The sequence below is a fragment of the Capra hircus genome, chromosome 7 (assembly GCF_001704415.2).
Source record: "Capra hircus breed San Clemente chromosome 7, ASM170441v1, whole genome shotgun sequence".
NCBI classification, from domain to species: Eukaryota; Metazoa; Chordata; class Mammalia; order Artiodactyla; family Bovidae; genus Capra; species Capra hircus.
In genome coordinates, this window is record NC_030814.1 from 99,314,894 (window position 1) to 99,337,918 (window position 23,025).

Consider the following 23,025-nt stretch of genomic DNA (forward strand, 5'->3'; position numbering starts at 1 on the left):
TTCATTTTTTTATAATTTATTAATGGTTCATTTGAGTAGCTTGTGTTTTCTTCTTACAGTGCTGCAATGAATGTCTTCTCCTTGAGCTCCTTACTTTAGAAGTGTTTAGAGCAGGGACTTCCTATTGTCTGATAGATAAAAAAAGGACCTTTGCTAAGATGTCACTTCTTTTCTGCTGATTGCCGGAAGTTGGTATTCTCAGGGATCTGGAAACCAGAAGTTTGTGACTAGAGTAAACTGGAAACCACATTCCGTTCCTGTCAATGGAAACACGAGAATAAGGGGAATTGAAACCTTGTATATGTGAAAATCCAGGAGCATGACTCAAGAATCTAAGACTTGAACATTGGAGATGCTGAGAATCCATCTACTCTTGGTGGATGTCAAAACTGGACTACTGTAGAGCCTGAAAGCAAACTGAGTGTCACATAATGAAAGAGACTGTTGTGGGTCTAAATTGATCACCCAGATTGACAGTCTGTGGTTGAGGAATCTTGATGAGAGAATGTGAAAGATTGATCGAGCAACGAGGATCATGTTCTGAAGGAATTAGGTAGGGAAATCTGAAGCGGCAGCAGAGATGATTGGGGGATGATAATGAGAGGGAATTGAGCTGAGGAGGCTAAGATATATGATATGAGGTAATTCAACGGGAAACACACAGCAAAGGGCTGAGCCATTGCTTAAACTGTATTCAGCACAGAATGAATTTCGCAGCTAAGAAAAGTTATAAGAGTGTGGAAGGAGGTGAATCTGGGATCACTCCTGGAAGACATTGTTTTGTAGGGTTTTTTTTGGGAGGAGTGGATGAAGGCCTGTTTCCAGGGGGTTTGCTTGTTGAGGAAAGTGCTTTGTACTGTCTGCTTCAGGAAGCATCTAGAAATTTCAAGCAGTGAGGTGAAGGTAGCATATTAGGGGTGATTGGGTTTGATTTACTCTTTCTCCTTACTTCACATCCAAGAATGTATGTCTTGTGGAAAATAATGGATTCCAGAAACAGAGATTGCAAGCAGCAACTGGTATGGAAAATACAAACACACCAAGAGAAAAATTGTAAATTACCACCAGTCCAAAGAAGAAATACCATGTTAGTTAGACATGAACACATTAAACTGAGAAGTGGAAAATTATTCATACATGTGTTTCTTTTTCTTTGATAGCAATTATAATTTTTGTTGTATCAAAATATACGAATATTGTCTTCAAATAAGTTATATATGCACTGATACAGCAAAATACAAAAATAATTTCCCTTACCCACAGCTGGCCTGTCCAAAACACAAGTGGACATGCATTTTCTTTCTCACTTATGAAGGCACTTTTGATTTAAACTTTGTAATAACCCATTAATCTTTCTAAATATTAATCTACAAGGATTTACATATCTATATATTTTTGAAAATTTGTTTCAAACTATATGTAGGATTATTATTTGACTAGCATTTTTCACATAAAAATATTCCTTTTAAGTATATATGCCTTCTGGTTTTATTCCTAGCACTATGTATTTTCTTATTATAATTGAACTCTAATTTAACTTTGCCTTGTTAGTAAATATTTTAGTTTTAAAGGAGAATTGCACATTTGAAGAGGGTGCAGATTGATTATTTGATTTGTATATGGACATGATACTCAAAGTGGAGGAGGAGACCCCATACCTGGTTGTGAAATCCTGGAGCCATTACCGAGATATGCAAAATATAAGGACCATGATCAACTGTAGAATACAGGGCTTCAGGACTGGGCGGCAGAAAAGGTTGAATGGCTCAGCAGAGTATTCCTCTTAAGGAGCAGGGAGAGGGTGATCCTATGGACACTTGTTATTGAAACGGAGCAGGACTATATGTTTTTTCCCGCACCCCACCTCCCCCAACCCCCAAGTCCTCTGCTTTTCTTTTGCCTGCGGAAAACTTTACTCAAAGAATAATCAGAGAAATGAGAAATTCTAAAACAATGGAAAGCAGTCAAAAGAGACTAAATTATAATAAGGTAGTCATTAAGCATAGTCAAAGGCCTTTATTTCTTTCTCTAGGGCTGTTTATAATATTCTGATCCATATCCTGTGAGCTGTCTTATAGATACGAAAACCCTAGATGGAGAAGTTAACTACATGATGACCAGACTGTACCCAAGACTTGAGCTGCCACAGTTCTGAGAATTGACCGCAAAGAAATGGGAACAATTGGACCCTGGAGCTGAAGATGAACTGTACCTAAAACATTCGAGATGATGCTGGTCAGACCACTGATAACCGATCTGAAGATGACTGTTAGAGAGGACTGCATGTAGCACCCCACCCCCACAATCTGCCCATAAAAGCCTTTCCTCCTGCTCGTCGAGGGAGGGGTGTCAGCCTTTGAACAGGTTTCTGCCACCCTCCCCCGACACAGTTGCCAGCATCTGAAATAAAGCGAATTTTCCTTTCTACCATCCTGGACTGTTTATTGGCTTTTGAGTGGTGAGCAGCCAGACCCCACACCCTCCTTTCGGTAACATTATCTTATGGTTCCCCCTCCACCCAGAGCATCAGGAATCCCACACTTAGGTAAGAATTGCGGCTCTTTACATCCAGACAGATAAGACCTGGTACCCCAGAGATGTCTGTGTCCCCAGTCTACTGCTTTTTCTTATAAATTTTAGTATTCTATTCATCTTCTTCTTCTTCTTCTTTTTTTTTTTTTTTGCATTTCTCTTTTCTCTTTCTTTCAAAACACCAGTAGTCACTGAGAACACTTGAATTATTTATCCAAACACTCAGAAGTTGTCTCTTATTCTTTATACTCTATTTATTGTGAAGTACACAAGCACTGGCACTGCCTTTGTGGCTCAGGCAGTAAGAAATCTGCCTGCAATTAAGGAGACATGGGTTCGATTCCTGGGTTGGGAAGATCCCTGGAGAAGAGTATGGCTACCCACCCCAGTATTCTTGCCTGGAGAATCCCTTGGACAGAGGAGCCTGGTGGGCTACATACATGAGGTCCCAAAGAACTGGATATGATGAATGACTAACAGTTTCACTTCACTCAGGCACTAAGTGCTTATGTTGTAACTTTAAATAACTTACTAGAACTGAGAAACTGTGTCAAGTTGCTTCTTGAACACTGTCCCTATCCCAGTGCTCTCAGCAGAATTCTTATTTTTTATGGTTAGGATGTGTATTCTATCTTATAAACTCAAGACAAAACTTGCTGTTGTCATTCAGTTGCTAAGTTGTGTCTGACTCTTTGCAACCCCATGGACTGCTTTATGCCAGGCTTCCCTGTCCTTCCTTCTCTCCTGGAGTTTGTTCAGATTCATGTCCATTGAGTCAGTGATGCTATCTAAGCACCTTATCCTCTGCTGTGCTCTTCTCCATTTGCCTTCAATCTTTCCTAGTATCACAATGATTTCGCTCTTCAGATCAGGTGGCAAAAGTATTGAAGCTTCAGCTTCAGCATCAGATCTACCAATGAATATTCAGGGTTGATTTCCTTTAGGATTGGTTGGTTTGATCTCCTTGCTGTCCAAGGGACTCTCAAGAGTCTTCTCTAGCACTACAGTTTGAAAGCATCAATTCTTTGGCACTCAGCCTTCTTTTTGGCCCAATTCTCACGTCCTTACCTGACTACTGGAAAAACCATAGCTTTGACCAGACAGATATTTATTGGCAAAGTAATGTCTCTGCTTTTTAACATATAACCTGCTAATCGCATTAGTAAATATATCTTTCTGAAACATCTTGGACATTACAGAATTTATCATGCCTCTAATCACTGCCCCAAACTTAGGCTCTTTGCTTTGCACCTGTAAAAATAGAATATTTTACTCTTTATAAGAATTAACTCAGTAATACTATGCCCATTGTATTTGAAGTTGCTTTTTTTTTTACACTTAACTATGTATATTGAAAATCTTTTCTTGTCTTTATAGAAGCTATGCTACACATACATGCATTTTATCCTTTTCTATTCATAGGGATATAGCTACATTTATTTTGACATTTTTTATGAATGGATGCTTGAATATTTAAAACAAATTAAAAGAATAATTTTAGTTAAAAGCTAAGAGTCTAAGTAATTTGAAAGTATAAATAAACAATTTTGATTTTTTACATTTGATGAAGCATCCTTTTCTACAAACTCTAGACTGTAAGAACTCTCCAACCTTGTCAAGCACTGAGGTGGTTTTTTGTAGAATGCTAAAATTTAGAGTCCTCAGAAAACTCCAAAAAACATTGGTTTTAATTTGGAAGTATATATATTTACTTAAATATATAGATACTTATAAATAACTGATTTTTATGCAAAATTAATGGCTACTGATATACACACTTAAAGCCCCAGAAAAAAGCTTATGCTTTTGCATTGCATTACCATCAGAAAGATTCTCCCAGCCAACCAATGATCTCCGAACAAAGAGGTGATAATGACCCCATTAATATAGTTTCAGGGGCAACTGAGAAGGCCAAGTGGGAAACTGCAAGAGATTTGGGTGTCAACCAAATTGCTCAGTTTTTGGACAGTGTTATTTAGATAAGTTTTCATTCACAGCAGAATAAAGAAAGGTACAGAGGTTTTTTCATATTCCCCTTGCCTCCAGACATGTACAGCTTCTCCCGTTATCAGTATTACTCACCAGAGTGGCAAATTTGTTACAAGTTAGGAGCCTATATTGATGCATCATGATCAACAAAAGTCCATAGCTTACATTAGGATTCACTCTTGGTGTACATTGTTTTGCTCACCTACCTTTCAATATTTATCTCTTGTGAATGTAGTGTAAAAAACCTTTTTGTAAATATCCTCTACAATCATAGGAATGTTTCTTGAATGAAGATTTTAAAAGTAGGATTGCTAAACCCTTTAGGATTGCTAAACGGTCTGTGCATCCTAAATTTCTTTTTTAAAAAATATATTTATTTTAATTGGAGGTTAATTACTTTACAATATTGTATTGGTTTTGCCATACATCAACATGAATCCACCACAGGTATCCTGAGTGAAGTGTCTATATAAACTTACCTTAGTACCATATAGGAATATCCATTTTACCCTGGTGTAACTGATATTGAATGTTACTCAGATCTGTAGATTTTTCTGATCTAATGCATGGCAGTATTTGATCCTTGTATTAATTCCAATTTCCTTGATTACTAGGTATTTTTAAAGCAATTTATTTTTACTTTTGTTAATTATTTATAAATATCTCTGTTTGTTAACCTTTTTATTATTGAATTTCACACTTCTTATTACATTATGTGTGTTGGTATCCTACTAACGTTACAAATACTTTAACTTGTTTTCAGTCTTTGTAAATGGTGCCTTTAATGATTAGAAACATTTGAGTAGTAAAATTTGTCAATGTTTTCTATGACTAGATATATTTTTTTTAAAGTATGGTATTATAAAATTTAAAATGTTGGTCCTCATTGTCTTTTGAAATTTCTCATGTGTTCATACATGCTGTCCACTTTTGCCAGGAGAACAGGGTTTCTCAATCTTAGGGAAAAAAAGAGAACAGTGAATTTCCTATTAAAAGTTACTTTCTCTTTACCACTCATATGATTCTGTAGAAAATTTCCTGTATCCAGTGGAGAAAGAAAGATAGCTGAGTCTAGTATTTATAGAAAGTAAGGACAGAGTTTCTCAAGCTCAGCATTACTGACATTTGCGGGTGGCTGTATAATTCTTTGTGACTGGGAGTGTGTCCTCTGCATTGTAGAATGCTGAACAGAATCCCTTGCTTTCGTTCACTAATGCCAACTTTATGATGCCAAAGTTGTCTCCAGAAGTTGCCAAACATTTCCTGAGGCCAAGTTGTCCCTTAGGCAGCACTACTGCCTTTAATATATTATTCATAGTTATTTTAAATTTCCTGACTGTTAGTTTAAGTACGGTTCTGTTGATCTCTTCATGAGTTGTTTTTTCGTGGTTTTGCTTGCGTTTCATAAATATTGATTGAGTACTTAGCAATGTGTATAGAATAGTAGACTTTGAGGAACATATTGTTTAGTACTAGACATACCTGTTTATTGTAGTTATGTTAGGGGAAGCACACTGTCCACCCTGGCCAGGCACCATAGAAAGCATTTGCATAAATTGTTTTAAGACAGGAGGTCCCCTAAGGAACACGGAACTAATAAGCCTCTATCAACCAGCAGAGTTTGGGAAAGGTCAAAATGAGACACCACATGTCCGACCACCTCCCAGAATCCTTCTCTCTGGCATTCATCTTGGCTGAACAAGGCATGCACCACCAAGAAGGACTCAGTCAGAATGATTGGCTAAAGATAACCCAGAAACTAATCCCATCACCATAAAACCTGAGACAGAGCTGTTCTCCTGGGTTCCCTTACCCTACTGCTTTCCACCCAGGTGCCCTTTTCCCAATGAAATCTCTTGCTTTGTGAGCCCATGTGTCTCCTCAGGCAATTCACTTCTGAGTGTTAGACAAGAGCCCAGTTTCAGGCCCTGGAAGGGGTCCCCCTTCCTGAAACAGTTATAGTCAATTTTCATTACTCTTGCTGTTATGTCTTTGCCTCCAGGGACTGACCCAAGAAAATATTATTGCAACTTATGTCAAAGACTGTTTGGCCTATGTCCTCATCTAGGAGCTTTATTGTTTCATGTCTTGCATTTAGACCTTTAAACTGTTTTGAGTTTACATTTGTATATGGAGTGAGGAAACGTTCTAATCTCATTGCTTTATATTTGGCTGTTTAGTTTTCCCAGCACCACTTGTTGAAGAGACTGTTTTTTCTCCATTGTATATTTTTGTACATTTTGTCATAGATTAATTAGCCATAGGTGTGTGAATTTATTTCTGGGATTTCTATTCTTTTCCAGTGATCTATGTGTTTGTTTTTGTGCCAGGACTATGCTGCTTTGATTACTATAGATTTATAGTGTAGTGACGTCTTGGAAGGTAATTATTTTTTCAAGATTGCTTTGAAAATTCAGAATCTTTTGTGGTTTCTTCCTTCTGCTAACTTCAGGGTTTGTTTTTTCTTCTTTTTCTAATTTTTTTAATGTGTATGTCAGATAACTTGAGAGTTTGCTCATGATATAGACCTGTATCATTATGAACTTCTTTTAGAAATGCCTTTACTGCATCCCCAAAATTTTGGAATGGTCTTTTTCTATGTGTGTCAAGATATTTTCTTATGTATTCTCAGATTTTAATCTTTGACCCATCGGTATTTTAGTAGCATGTTGTTTAGTCTTCACTTGTTTGCTCTTTTCTCATTATTTTTTCTGTACTTGACTTCTAATTTTATATCATTGTGATAGGAAAAGATGTTTGATACATTTTCTATCCTCTTAAACTTATTGAGGCTTGTTTTGTGACATGTAGCTTATCCCTCCAGTATTCTTGCCTGGAAAATCCCATGGAGAGAAGACCCTGGTGGGCTACAGTCTATATGATCACAAAGAGTAGGACGCAACTGATCAGACAGATATACACTCATGTGATCTATCCTGGAGAATGTTCTATGTACATTCCTAAAGAGGATTGTGTACTCTGGTTCTTTTGGCATATAATGTATTGTAAATATCAGTTAGGTCCCCAATTGCTCTATTGTGGCATTTAGGACTTCCGTCGCTTTAATGACCTTCTGTCTGGATGATTTCTCTGATCAGTGTTAGTGAGGTGTTAAAGTCTCTGTTTGTTAACAGGAGCTGGGAGTTGGGGAGATTGAGAAGTTTTGATTTTTAAAGGTCATGAAATTTTATTTATGCAGGGTAAATAAGTTCTGGTGATGTATAGTATGGTTATAATAGATAATAATTATACTGTTACATAATTATATGGATTTCCCTGGTGGCTCAGAGGTTAAAGAGTCTGTCTGCAATGTGGGAGACCTGGGTTTGATCCCTGGGTCGGGAAGATTCCCTGGAGAAGGAAATGGCAACCCACTTTAATATTCTTGCCCGGAGAATCCGATGGATGGAGGAGCCTCGTGGGCTACAGTCCACGGGGTTGCAAAGAGTCGGACACGACTGAGCGACTTTACTTACGGAGTTTCAAGTATATAATTATATACTTGAAATTTTCTCAGAGAGGAAATTTTAAAAAATCTTTATTTATTTTTAATTGATTGATAATTGGTTTACAATATTGGTTTGATTTCTGTCATACATCAACATGAATTAATAACCATAGGTGTACATATGTCCCCTCCTTGAATCTTCCTCCCATCTCCCACTTATTCCCATCCCTCTTGGTTTTTGTACAGCCCAAGTCTGAGTTCCCTGAGTCAGAGAAATTCCCATTGGCTATCTCTGTACATATGTTAGTGTATATGCATCCGTACTACTCTCTCCATTTAACTCATCCTCTCCCTCTTCTTCCCCACCCTTGTCCATGAGTCTGTTCTCTATGTCTGTGTCTCCATTGCTGTTCTGTAAACAGATTTGTCAGTACCATTCTTCTAGATTCCATATATATGCATTAATATAGGATATTTGTTTCATGCTGTATAATAGCCTCTAGGTTCATCCACCTCATTAGAACTGACTCAAATGTGTTCCTTTTTATTGCTGAGTAGTATTCCATTGTATATATGTGCCACAAATTCTTTATCTATTCATTTGTCGATGGACATCTAGTTGCTTCCAACTCCTGGCTATTGTAAATAGTGCTGCAATGAACTTTGTGGATACATGTGTCTTTTTCAGTTTTGTTTTTTTCAGGGTATATGCCTAGAAGTGGTATTGCTGGATCATATGGTGGTTTTATTCTTAATTATTTAAGGAATCTCCATACTGTCTTCTATAGTGGCTGTATCAATTTACATTTTGACTTGCAGTGTAGGAGGATTCCCTTTTCTCCACGCCCTTTCTAGCCCTTGTTGTTTTGGAATTTTTGATTATGGCCATTCTATCTGGGATGAAGTGATATCTCACTATAGTTTTGATTTATATTTCTCTAATAATGAGTGATGCTGAGCATATCAGAGAGGAAATTTTAATTGTTCTCACAAAAGAAAACAAATGAAAAAGAACTATATGAGGTGATGGCTATGTTAATTATCTTGATTGTGATAGTCATTTTATAATGTATATATATATATCAAAGGATCATGTTGTACAACTTTAGTTCAGTTCAGTTCAGTCGCTCAGTCGTGTCCGACTCTTTGTGACCCCATGAATCGCAGCATGCCAGGCCTCCCTGTCCATCACCAACTCCCGGAGTTCACTCAGACTCACGTCCAAGTCAGTGATGCTATCCAGCCATCTCAACCTCAGTCGTCCCCTTCTCCTGCCCCCAATCCCTCCCAGCATCAGAGTCTTTTCCAATGAGTCAACTCTTCGCATGAGGTGGCCAAAGTACTGGAGCTTCAGCTTTAGCATCATCCCTTCCAAAGAAATCCCAGGGTTGATCTCCTTCAGAATGGACTGGTTGGATCTCCTGGCAGTCCAAGGGACTCTTAAGAGTATTCGTCAACACCACAGTTCAAATGCATCAATTCTTTGGTGCTCAACCTTCTTCACAGTCCAACTCTCACATCCATACATGACCACTGGAAAAACCATAGCCTTGACTAGATGGACCTTAGTCGGCAAAATAATGTCTCTGCTTTTGAATATGCTATCTAGGTTGCTCATAACTTTTCTTCCAAGGAGTAAGCGTCTTTTAATTTCATCACTGCAGTCACCATCTGCAGTGATTTTGGAGCCCCGCAAAATAAAGTCTGACACTGTTTCCACTGTTTCCCCATCTATTTCCCATGAAGTGATGGAACCAGATGCCATGATCTTTGTTTTCTGAATGTTGAGCTTTAAGCCAACTTTTTCACTCTCCTCTTTCACTTTCATCAAGAGGCTCCTCTTCACTTTCTGCCATAAGGGTGGTGTCATCTGCATATCTAAGGTTATTGATATTTCTCCCAGCAAACTTTTAAATATATACAATTTTAATTTGTCAATTATACCTCAGTAAAGCTAGAGAAAATTATAGTGCTGCAAACCTTCTGTATCTTTTTTTAGTATTAATTGTGATGAATCATGGTTTCTAAAAATTTTGTCTATTTATCTAAATTTTAGAAATTTATTAAAGTATAATATTTTTTAATTTTAATTTTATTTTTATTTTTTACTTTATTTTACTTTACAATATTGTATTGGTTTTGCCATACATTGACATGGATCCACCACGGGTATACATGCGTTCCCAAACATGAACCCCCCTCCCACCTCCCTCCCCACAACATCCCTCTGGGTCATCCCCGTGCACCAGCCCCAAGCATGCTGTATCCTGCATTGGACATAGACTGGCAATTCGATTCTTACATGATAGTATACATGTTTCAATGCCATTCTCCCAAATCATCCCACCCTCTCCCTCTCCCTCTGAGTCCAAAAGTCTGCTATACACATCTGTGTCTTTTTTGCTGTCTTGCATACAGGGTCATCATTGCCATCTTTCTAAATTCCATATATATGTGTTAGTATACTGTATTGGTGTTTTTCTTTCTGGCTTACTTCACTCTGTATAATCGGCTCCAGTTTCATCCATCTGATCAGAACTGATTCAAATGTATTCTTTTTAATGGCTGAGTAATACTCCATTGTATAATATTTTAAACACATGTATAAGACAACAAAGTAATGGATCTAAAGAGGAAAAGGAGTAGGGGGAGGGAAAAATAGGTAAGAGAGTTCAAGAGGGTGGTGATGAATGGAAAGTACACCATCTGTTGTTGTCAAATGTTGTGTATTCAGAAGTTGAAATATATCAATACATAAAACATATAATGCTATAAACCAATAAAAATGTCCTGATTAAAGTGAATTCTACATGGCAATCCCAGTTTCTTAATACATCCCACTCTCTTCCCCACTCAGTAGCTATAAGTTTATTTGCTATATCTGTGACTCTATTTCTACTTTTCAAATAAGTTCATCTGTGCCACTTTTCTAGATTCCACATATAAGTGACTATATTAACACAACATCTGTTTTTCTCTCTGTGAGTTACTTCACTCTATAACTCTAGGTCCATCTGCTTCTCTGGTAATGGCACTAGTCTGGTCCTTTTGATGTACAAACACTACTATGTATTATGTTCTGTGTAATATGTATTAAGAAGAGGTGGTAAGATTGCACAGAAGAACTACACAAGAAAGGTCTTAATGACCCAGATAATGATGGGTCACTCCTTTAGAACTGGACATCCTGGAGTGTAAAGTCAAGTGGGCCTTGGGAAGAATTACTGCAAAAAAATCTAGTGTAGGTGATGGAGTTCCAGCAGAGCTATTTAAAATCTTAAAAGATGCTTTCAAAGTGCTTCATTCAATATGTCAGCAAATTTGGAAAAGTCAACAGTGGCCATAGAACTGGAAAAGGTCAGTTTTCATTCCAGTCCCAAAGAAGGGCAATCCCAAAGAATGTTCAAACTACTGTACAACTGCACTCATTTCATATGCTAGCAAGATTATGCTCAAAATCCTGCAAGCTAGGCTTCAGAAATACTTTAATTAAGAATTTACAGATGTATAAGCTGGTCAAGTAATTATGTGTGGATGTGAGAGCTAGTCCACTAAGGATGATAGGCTTGGAAGAATTGATGCTTTTGAATTGTGGTGTTGAAGACTCTTGAGAATCCCTTGGACTACAGGAGGTCAAACCACTCAATCCTAAAGGAAATAAACCCTGGATATTCATTGGAGTCATTGGAAAAGACTCTGATTCTGGGAAAGATTGAGGCAAAAGGAGGAAAGGATGTTGCAAGATGAGATGGTTCGATAGCATCACCAACTCAATGGTCATGAATCTGAGCAAACTCAGGGAGATAGTGGAGAACAGAGGAGTCTGGTGTGCTTGTATTCTCTGGGGTCACAAAAAGTTGGACACGACTTAGCTACTGGACAACAATATGTATAAAGTAGATAACTAATGAGAACCTACTGTATAACACAGGGAACTCAATGCTTTGTAGTGACCTAAATTGGAAGGAAGTATAAAAAAGAGCAGATACATATAAATGATTGACTTTGCTGTACAGCAGAAACTAAAGCAACATATAAAGCAAGTATACTCCAGTATGATTAATAAAAAGGTATAATAACTGGGATATTAAGTTGTACTATAATAAAGATTTCAAGACTAGGAAAAATGTATCCTACATTTTTAAATGTGTTAATGGGTTATCATATAATGAACACACATCAGTTCAGTTCAGTTCAGTTCAGTCTCTCAGTCATGTCTGACTCTGCGACCCCATGAATTACAGCACGCAAGGCCTCCCTGTCCATCACGAACTACCGGAGTTTACCCAAACCCATGTCCATTGAGTCGGTGATGCCATCCAACCATCTCATCCTCTGTCGTCCCCTTCTCCTCCTGCTCTCAATCTTTCCTGACATCAGGGTCTTTTGAAATGAGTCAGCTCTTCGCATCAGAGGCCAAAGTATTGGAGTTTCAGCTTCATCAGTCCTTCCAGTGAACACCCAGGACTGATTTCTTTAGGATGGACTGGTTGTATCTCCTTGCAGTCCAAGGGACTCTCAAGAGATCATCACAGTTGAAAAGCATCAATTCTTCAGCGCTCAGCTTTCTGTATAGTCCAACTCACATCCATACATGACCACTGGAAAAACCATAGCCTTGACTAGACAGATCTTTGTTGGTAAAGTATTGTCTCTGCTTTTCAATATGCTATCTAGGTTGGTCACAACTTTCCTTCCAAGGAGTAAGCGTCTTTTAATTTCATGGCTGCAGTCACCATCTGCAGTCATATTGGAGCCCAGGAAAATAAAGTCAGCCACTCTTTCCACTATTTCCCCATCTATTTGCCATGAAGTGATGGGACCAGATGCCATGATTTTCGTTTTCTGAATGTTGAGCTTTAAGCCAACTTTTTCACTCTCCTCTTTCACTTTCATCAAGAGGCTTTTTAGTTCTTCTTCCCTTTCTGCCATAAGGGTGGTGTCATCTGCATATCTGAGATTCTTGATATTTCTCCCGGCAATCTTGATTCTAGCTTGTGCTGTCTCCAGTCCAGCATTTTTCATGATGTACTCTGCATATAAGTTAAATAAGCAGGGTGACAATACACAGCCTTGATGTACTCCTTTTCCTATTTGGAGCCAGTCTGTTGCTCCATGTCCGGTTCTAACTTTTGCTTCCTGACTTGCATACAGATTTCTCAAGAGGTAGGTCAGGTGGTCTGGTATTCCCATCTCTTGAAGAATTTTCCACAGTTTATTGTGATCCACACAGTCAAAGGCTTTTGCATTGTCAATAAAGCAGAAATGGATGTGTTTTTTTTTGGAATTCTCATGCTTTTTTGATGATCCAGTAGATGTTGGCAATTTGATCTCTGGTTCCTCTACCTTTTCTAAAACCAGCTTGAACATCTGGAAGTTCACAGTTCACGTAATGCTGAAACCTGGCTTTGAGAATTTTCAGCATCACTTTACTAGCGTGTGAGATGAATGCAATTGTGCAGTAGTTTGAGCATTCTTTGGCACTGCTTTTCTTTGGGATTGGAATGAAAACTGACCTTTTCCAGTCCTGTGGCCACTGCTGAGTTTTCCAAATTTGCTGGCATATTGAGTGCAGCACTTTCACAGCATCATCTTTCAGGATTTGAAATAGCTCAACTGAAATTCCATCACCTCCACTAGCTTTATTCGTAGTGATGCTTCCTAAGGCCCGCTTGATTTCCCATTTCAGGATGTCTGGCTCTAGGTGAATAATGACACCATCGTGATTATCTTGGTCACGAAGATCTTTTTTGTACAGTTCTTCTGTGCGTTCTTGCCACCTCTTCTTAATATCTTCTGCTTCTGTTATGTCCCTTTACATTTCTGTCCTTTATTGAGCCCATCTTTGCATGAAATGTTCCCTTGATACCTCTAATTTTCTTGAAGAGATGGCTAGTCTTGCCCATTCCGTTGTTTTCCTCTATTTCTTTGCCTTGATCACTGAGAAAGGCTTTCTTATCTCTCCTTGCTATTCTTTGAAGTTCTGCATTCAGATGCTTATATCTTTCCTTTTCTCCTTTGCTTTTTGATTCCCTTCTTTTCACAGCTATTTGTAAGGTCTTCTCAGGCAACCACTTTGCTTTTTTGCATTTCTTTTTCTTGATGATGGTCTTGATTCTTGTCTCCTGTACAATGTCATGAACCTCTGTCCATAGTTCATCAGGTACTCTGTCTATCAGATCTAGTTCCTTAAATCTATTTCTCACTTCCACTGTATAGTCTTAAGGGATTTGATTAAGTCATACCTGAATGGTCTAGTGGTTTTCTCCACTTTCTTCAATTTCAGTCTGAATTTGGCAATAAGAAGTTCATGATCTGAGCCAAAGTCAGCTCCTGGTCTTGTTTTTGCTGATTGTACATAGTCAATGCTATTATCAGGAAACAATTTGGCACTGCCCAAGAAAAACCCTTTCTCATTCCTCCTCTTAACTTGTAATTTATTCCTTTTTTTTTTTTTTTTAAGTCACCAACAGCTTCCCTTGTGCCTCAGCTGATAAAGAATCTGCCTGCAGTTTGGGAGACCTGGGTTTGATCTGCGAGTCAGGAAGATCCCCTGGAGAAGAGAAAGGCAATCAATTCCAATATTCTTGCTTAAAGGATTCCATGGACAGAGGAGCCTGGCAGGCTTCACAGTCCATGGGGTCACGAAGAATCCCACATTACTGAGACTCTTTCACTTCACTTTAATTTCTAAGCCCATAGATTAACTATATCTGTTAATATTTTTTAAAAAAATCTTTTATAAATGAATACAAACAGCATATGTCTTCTGTGTCTGGTTTCTTTTACTCAGTGTTACGTTTGTGATAACCACCCATATTAGTGTGTAACATACTTTGTCCTTTTCTAATTTTGGGTAGCACTCCATTGTGTGAAAGCACTGCAGTTTATTTATTCACTTGATTCATTGTCATTTGGGTTGTTACCAGTTTTTTTTTTTTTTTTTTTTTTTTTTTTACTGTTGTTACTATAAATCAAGCTGCAATGAACAAACTTGTACATCTTTTGTGCAGTTATGCATTCAATTCTTTGTTTTTTTTAAGAATGAAATTGATGGATCAGAGTGTAGATATAATTTTTGTAGACACTGCTGAATAATTTTTTAAAAGAGGGTTGCCTGTTTTTATTTCTATCATCAATGTATGAGTTCCAGTTTCCACATGTTCTGTTATGCTTACTGTTTTCCATCATTTAAATTTTTGTTATTCTTGTGAATATGTATGAGTGTGTAGTAGATTTAAAAACATTTCCAAAAATAAACATTATTTCAGAATAATTTTGTATTTCTAGAAAAGCTGCAAAGTTGGTAGAGAAAATTCCTGTATGTCTTTCACCCAAGTTTTCCTGTGTTAAAGTATTACAGAACAATGATACTTTGGTCAACAGTTAGAAATTAATATTGATGAAAACCATGAGAAATATGTAATTATTAGCCAAACTATAGACTTTATTTGGATTTCACCATTTCCCTTCACTAATATTCTTTTCCTATTTGATAATCAAATACAAGAAACAACATTGCACTTAGTGACTTTTGTGTGTGTGTGATTTCCATTTTCCCTTTTCTGATGACTAACAATGTTTCACACAAGTTCATACACATATTGATCATTTGCATATCTTCTGTGGCCAAAACTTTCCATTTGGTTGTATTTATTTTCTGTTTATAGGAGTTCTTTGTATATTTTATTTATTTATTTATTCTTTTATTTTATTTTTTTACTTTACAATACTGTATTGGTTTTGCCATACATCAGCATGAATCTGCCATGGGTGTACATGAGTTCCCAATCCTGAACCCCCTTCCCACCACCCTCCCCATATCATCTCTCTGAGTCATCCCAGTGCACCAGCCCCAAGCATCCTGTATCCTGTATTGAACCTAGACTGGCAATTCGTTTCTTACATGATAGCATACATGTTTCAATGCCATTCTCCCAAATCATCCTACCCTCTCCCTTTCCCACAGAATCCAAAAGTCTGTTCTATACATCTGTGTCTCTTTTGCTGTCTCGCATACAGGGTTATCATTACCATCTTTCTAAATTCCATATATATGTGTTAGTATACTGTATTGGTGTTTTTCTTTCTGGCTTACTTCACTCTGTATAATCGGCTCCAGTTTCATCCACCGCATTAGAACTGATTCAAATGTATTCTTTTTAATGGCTGAGTAATACTCCATTGTGTATATGTACCACAGCTTTCTTATCCATTTGTCATCAGAATCCAACAACACATTGAAAAGATCATACACCATGACCAAGTGGGCTTTATCCCAGGGACGCAAGGATTCTTCAATATCCACAAATCAATCAATGTAATTCTCCACATTAACAAATTGAAAAATAAAAGCCATATGATTATCTCAATAGATGCAGAGAAGGCCTTTGACAAAATTCAACATACATTGATGATAAAAACTCTCCAGAAAGCAGGAATAGAAGGAACATACTTCAACAAATTAAAAGCTATATATGACAAACCCACAGCAAACATTATTCTCAATGGTAAAAAATTGAAAGCATTTCCCCTAAAGTCAGGAACAATACAAGGGTGCTCACTTTCACTGCTACTATTCAACATAGTTCTGGAAGTTTTGGCCACAGCAATCAGAGCAGAAAAAGAAATAGAAGGAATCCAAATTGGAAAAGAAGAAGTAAAACTCTCACTGTTGCAGATGACATGATCCTCTACATAGAAAACCCTTAAGACTCCACCAGAAAATTACTAGAGCTATAGGAGTTCTTTGTATATTTTAGATTTTTTTTTGTAAAATATTGGCATTGAAACTATCTTCTTATTCTTACTCTCTCAATGGTGTCTTTTGATGAATTGAAGAAATTCTCCATCTTCATCAAGTCCAGTTTAGCTACATTTCTTCTGTAGTTACATCTTTTTAAAAAGATAATTTTGGTCATTAGGAGTTCTTTCAGATGGCTCCTATGTCCCTTTGATATTATATGTCCCCATTATGACAAAGTTTTTTTTTTTTTTAATTCTATCTTATTTATGGCACTATAATATGATCCAGGTTCATCTTGCATATTTCCAGCTCCAGGCCTAAAAATAGTCATTCCTCCAAGAAATCCTTGCTCATTCTGTTGGTTAATTGTATTAGAAATCAAGATCTGGGACTTTCCTGGTGGTTCAGTGGTTAAGACTCAAAGCTTCCAGTGCAGGGGAGTTAGATCCCTGGTTGGGGAACTAAGAACTCTGGGCAGAGAACTAAGATCCCACATATTGTGCAACACAGCCAAAACAAACTAATAAACAAAAACAAATCTGGACTCCAGTTATTTGTTTCTACTGGAGTCTTTAGGCCCTCTAGTTGACAAACAAGGAGATATATGTATATGTTCTTGGCTTCCATGATGGCTCAGTGGTAAAGAATCTGCTTGCAATGTAGGAAACACAGGTTTAACTTCCTGGGCAGAGAAGATGACCTAGAGGAAGAAATGGCAACCCATTCCAGTATTCTTGGCTGGGAAATCCCATGGACAGAGGAGTTTGGTGAGCTACTGTCCACGGCATCACTAAAGGTTTGGATGTGACTTAGCAACTAAATAACAACATGTGTGTATACTAACTTGTGTGCATGCACACACGTTTTGTCACTCAGTTGCTCCCACTCTTTGGGTTCCTATGGACTGTAACCTGCCAGGTTTCTCAGTCCATGAGATTCTTCAGGCAAGAACACTGGGGTGGGTTGCCATGCTCTCCTCTAGGGGATCTTCCTGACCCAGGGATTAAACCCAGGTCTCCTGCATTGGTAAGCAGATTCTTTACCACTGAACTACCAGGAAAGGAATATACTGATCTGTGTATGTATCTATATATATATAATCTGTGTATTTATGTCTCTAACTCAAATTTATTATCATAAAACTTACTCCAACCCAGTCCCCCTTCTTATGTGTAAACACCACTGCAATACTGAGATCCTGGGTTTTCCCATCTATCATCCACTTAATTGTTCTGTTCCAGTATAATAGAAGCATAATAATTGTTAATCTATATTATGGTGGAATACAACTTTATCAACTTGATTACAGTAATTATGTACAATTCTTTTGCCTTTAATTTTATAATCTCTACTATAAAAAAGCAGAGACATTACTTTGTCAACAAAGGTCTGTCTAGTCAAAGCTATGGTTTTTCCAGTAGTCATGTATGGATGTGAGAGTTAAACTATAAAGAAATCTGAGCACTGAAGAATTGATCCTTTTGAACTGTGGTGTTGGAGAAGACTCTTGAGAGTCCCTTGGACTGCAAGGAGATCCAACTAGTCCATCCTAAGGGAAGTTCAGTCCTGAACATTCCTGTTGGAAGGACTGATGCTGAAGCTGAAACTTCAATACTTTGACCACCTTATTTGAAAAGATCCTAATGCTGGAGAGAAGGGGATGACAGGATGAGATGGTTGGATGGCATCACCAACTCTAGGGACATGAGTCTGAGTAAGCTCCGGGAGTTGATGATGGACAGGGAAGTCTGGCATGTCCATGGGGTTGCAAAGAGTCGGACACGACTGAGAGACTGAACTGAGCCGAACTGAACTCATTTCCAATATTACTTAGTTCAACATTGTTTCCCCCTCTTCTTTCAGTGAAGGTGTCTCATTCACTTGAATACAATTAGATATTTTTGCCCACATTCTGCATTCCATCCTGGAATTTGTGAACCTTCTAAATGATGTCTTTATTTGCATACATTAAGGTTTACCCTTTGTGCTATAAAGTTTAATGCATTTTAGCAAATACATAATGTCACATGTTCACAATTACAGTATCTTATAGAATAGTTTCACCACTCTGAAAAATCTCTTTCTTTTACCCTTTCAACCCTTTCTTCCTTGGAGTCACAGAAACTTAAACTTTCTGTCTGGCTTCTTTCATTAAAAGACAAGCATTTAAGATATTTTCATGTCTTTTTGGGGGCTGTTAGTTTCTTTTTATCACTGAGAAATATTACATTGTACAGGCATAAAACAGTGTGTTTATACATTTACTTAATTGAAGGGCATCTTGGTCATTTTCAGTTTTAGAGACCATGAATAAAGCTGCTTTCATGAATGAAGATTTTGTGTGGACATAAGTTTTGGACTACTTGGGTATATAACTTAGTAGTGCTTCCCAGGTGTCAGAGTAGTAAAGAATTTGCCTGTCAATGCAGGAGGTGCAGGAGACGTGGTTTTGATTCCTAGGTTGGGAAGATATCCTGGAGGAGGAAATGGCAATCCACTCCATTATTCTTGACTGAAAAATTCTGAGATCAGAGGAGCCTGCTGGGCTACAGTCCGTGGGGTCGCAAAGAGTCGGACATGACTGAATAACTATGTAAGCACGCAGATACCTAGTAGTAATACTGCTGGATTGTATGGTGAGATTATACTTAGCTTCAGAGGAATCTACCAAACTATCCTAAATGGCTATACTATTTTTTAATCCTACTAACAATGAATGAGAGTTTGTGTTGCTCCAACTGCTGTCGCTGCTGCTGCTAAGTTGCTTCAGTCGTGTCCGACTCTGTGCGACCCCATAGATGGCAGCCAATTAGGCTCCTCTGTCCCTGGGATTCTTCAGGCAAGAATACTGGAGTGGGTTGCCATTTCCTTCTCCAATGCATGAAAGTGAAAGTGAAGTCACTCAGTTTTGCCCCACTCTTAGCAACCCCATGGATTGCAGCCCACCAGGCTCCTCCTTCCATGGGATTTTCCAGGCTACTTGTCAGCAATTGGTACGTCAATTTTTTTGTTTTGTTTTGAGCCATTCTAATTGGTATATATTGGTATCTCATTGTTGTAGATTCTAATTATCTAAATGATAAATGATGCTGTGCATTTTCCCAGAAACTTTCTTACCATCAGTGTTTCTTCTCTGGTGAGATGTCTTTGTGTTCATGGGTGTGAAGTCACTTCAGTCGTGTCTGAGTCTTTGCAACTCCACGAACTGTAGCTTGTCAAGCTCCTCTGTCCATGGGATTCTGCAGGCAAGAACACTGGAGTGGGTTGCCATGCCCTCCTCCAGGGGATCTTCCTGACCCAGGGATCAAACCCCCATCTGTCTCCTGTGTTGGCAGGAGGGTTCTTTACCACTAATGCCACCTGGGAAGCCCTTCAGACCTTTAGCCCATTTTTAAATTGAGTTATTTGATTCTTTGTTGAATTTACGAGTTCTATGTATTTTGGGGACACAAGTCCTTTATTAGATACATGCTTTTCATGTACTTTTTCAAAGACTGTGGTTTATCTATTGTTTCTCTTAACAATGCCTTTTGTAAAGCAGAAAGTTTTTTAGTTTTTATTTTAATGAAATACAACCTATTTTTTTCATGAATTATTATTTTTGTGCTGTATCTAAAAGCTTTTGAAACCTAAGACGCTCTAGATTTCCCTCAGTGATTTCTTCTAGAAGACTTAAGTTTTTTTTTGTTTTGGGTATATGATATCTTTTGAGATAATTTTTGTGAATGGTCTTTGTGACACTTTCTCACCATCAAGTAGGATCTTAGTTATTGGTTTTCTGTCACATGTTCTCTACCAAACTGAAGAAGTTCCTATTCTCAATCTACTGATTTTTTTTTTTTTAATGAATGTTTGTTGGATTTTGTCAACTGCTCTTTCTGTACCAATTGATATGATCTCTCTTGTTTAGCTTCTTGACATGGCTGATTACATTGATTTTCTTTTTTTCATTTTAGTATTTTAAAAGTTAACATGAGATTATTAATAAAATTTAAAGTTAACTGAATTGTTACCTGAAGGAAGGAATAGATTACATTTATATTCAAATTTTGAACCTATCCTGCATACCTGGAATAAATTCTTCTTAGTCTTGGTGTAAAATTCTCTCTATTGCTTGTTTTGATTTGCTAATATTTTGTTGAGGACTTCTGTACCTATATTTGTGAATTATATATTGTTCTGTAGTTTTCTTTTCCTGTAATATGCTAACCTAGTTTTCTGTTAGTTAAGGCTGGCTTTACAGAATGAGTTAGGAACTATTTTAACTGCTTCTACTTTCTGGAAATATTATGGGGAATGGAAATAATTTCTTTCTGAAGTTTTTGCTAGAATTCACTATCATTTAAGCAATATTTTAAAAATAACTGTTTCATCTATCAAAATATTTTCCCAGGTCACTGGATTTTGAAAAAAAATAAGTTTTAAGATGTTTTGTTTTATTTCTATCACTTTTTCTATATGTATTTAAAATTATTTACTGACCTTTATTTATACAAATAAATAGTAGTGTGAGGATAAATGGTAGTGTGAGGCTATGAATCATTTTAGGTCATAAAGATTGAAAATATTTATCTAGTTGGGTATTCATATTATTATTACTGGGGGCATTCAGGGAGCTATAAGATAGATGTATAATACTGCTATCACTCAAAGAAGTTGATTCCCCATCACTTCTTCTTTCAGTGGAATACAGTCTTTTGTTTCTTTTTCTCCCTTTTTGTCTATTTCATTTCTCTCTCCTTCTCTGTATTTTCTATCTCGTTTCATACACATAGAAGAAGACTTGTAAAGTTCCCTGCTTAACGTCTGACTCGTTCTTGAGATCCCTAGACACGGCTACCCCATTAGGATACTTGAACTAAAAACTGGAATTCTCAGAGGAAAGCAAACTAATAGATTTATCCTATAGAAGACTTCTGCTGACCTTATCAAGTCTGCTTCAAATGCAGCAGACTCAGTGACACCATAGTGCATTGTTTGAATGTTCCAAAGTTTACATATCCATTCACCTACTGAAAAATATCTTGCTTCCTTCTCTGTTAATTTCTTTATGGCTTCTTTTAGCTAAATTTGCACTGTTCCTGTTTCTATTTCTGCAGTTTCACTGGCTACGTGAAACCAAACTCGTATTTCAGAGTTTATCCTCCTGGGACTCTCAGAAGAGGTATTATTACAGCCTCTCCTCTTTTGGCTCTTCCAGTTCATGTACCCGGTCACTTTCATTGGGAATCTTCTCATCATCTTGGCCATTATCACCGACGCCCTACTCCACATACCAGGTACTTCTTTCTCTTCAACGTATCTTTTCCAGACATCTGTTTCACCTCTACCACCATCCCAAAGATGCTGTGGAACATCCAGACTCAGAATCAAGTTATCACCTATGAAGGCTGAATCATACAGATGTATTTTTTTCATGCTTTTTGGGATATTAGACAACATCCTCTTGACTGTGATGGCTTATGACCAGTTTGCAGCCATCTGTCACCCATTGCAGTACATGATCATCATGAAACCTGAGTTTTGTGACCTCTTGCTTCTGACATCCTGGATAGTGAGTGTCCTCAACTCTCTGTTACATGGCTTAATGATTTTGCAACTCTCTTTTTGCACAAAATTGGAAATTCACCTTTTTTTGTGTGTGTGTGAACTTTATGAGGTGGTTCAGCTTATTTGTTCTGACACTTTCCTTAATGACCTGATGTATTTTGCAAGTGGAGTTCTGGTTATTGTTCCACTCACTGGTATCCTTTTCTCTTACTCTAAGATTGTATCCTCCATTTTGAAAATTTCATCCACAAGAGGGAAGTGTAAAGCATTTTCCACATGTGTGTCTCACCTCTCAACTGTCTCCTTGTTCTATGGTACAAGCCATGGGATGTATGTTAGCTCTGCCAACACACAAAACTCCAGGGCAACTGCAGTAGCCTCAGTGATGTACATTGTGGTCACACCCATGCTGAACCCTTTTATCTACAGCCTTAAAAACAAAGACATAAAGCAAGCCCTTAAAACACTCTTCAGTAGAGAAACATTCTCGGTATAAGGGAAGTATTTGTCTGAAGATAGAGACTTTTTCATGAGTAACAGTTCTCAAACCCTAAAAGATCTAAATCATGATTAATATTATCAGTGACCAGAAAGACAGTCTGAAATTTAAGTGATTTACAGGGTTCAGTTTCTTTCATTTTTCATATATTATAAGCAATGGCTTATTCTTGTATTTTCTTTAAAATTTTCATCTCTTATTATATTCTCTGGGTTCAGTATGGGAAATAGGATTTACCGCATAAGTTTTCAGAAGTATATA

General features: G+C 37.4%; 1 pseudogene; it reads left to right on the forward strand.

Moving 5' to 3' along the window:
* Positions 1-22,761, forward strand: part of LOC102181942 — a 38,403-nt pseudogene extending 15,642 nt beyond the window's left edge.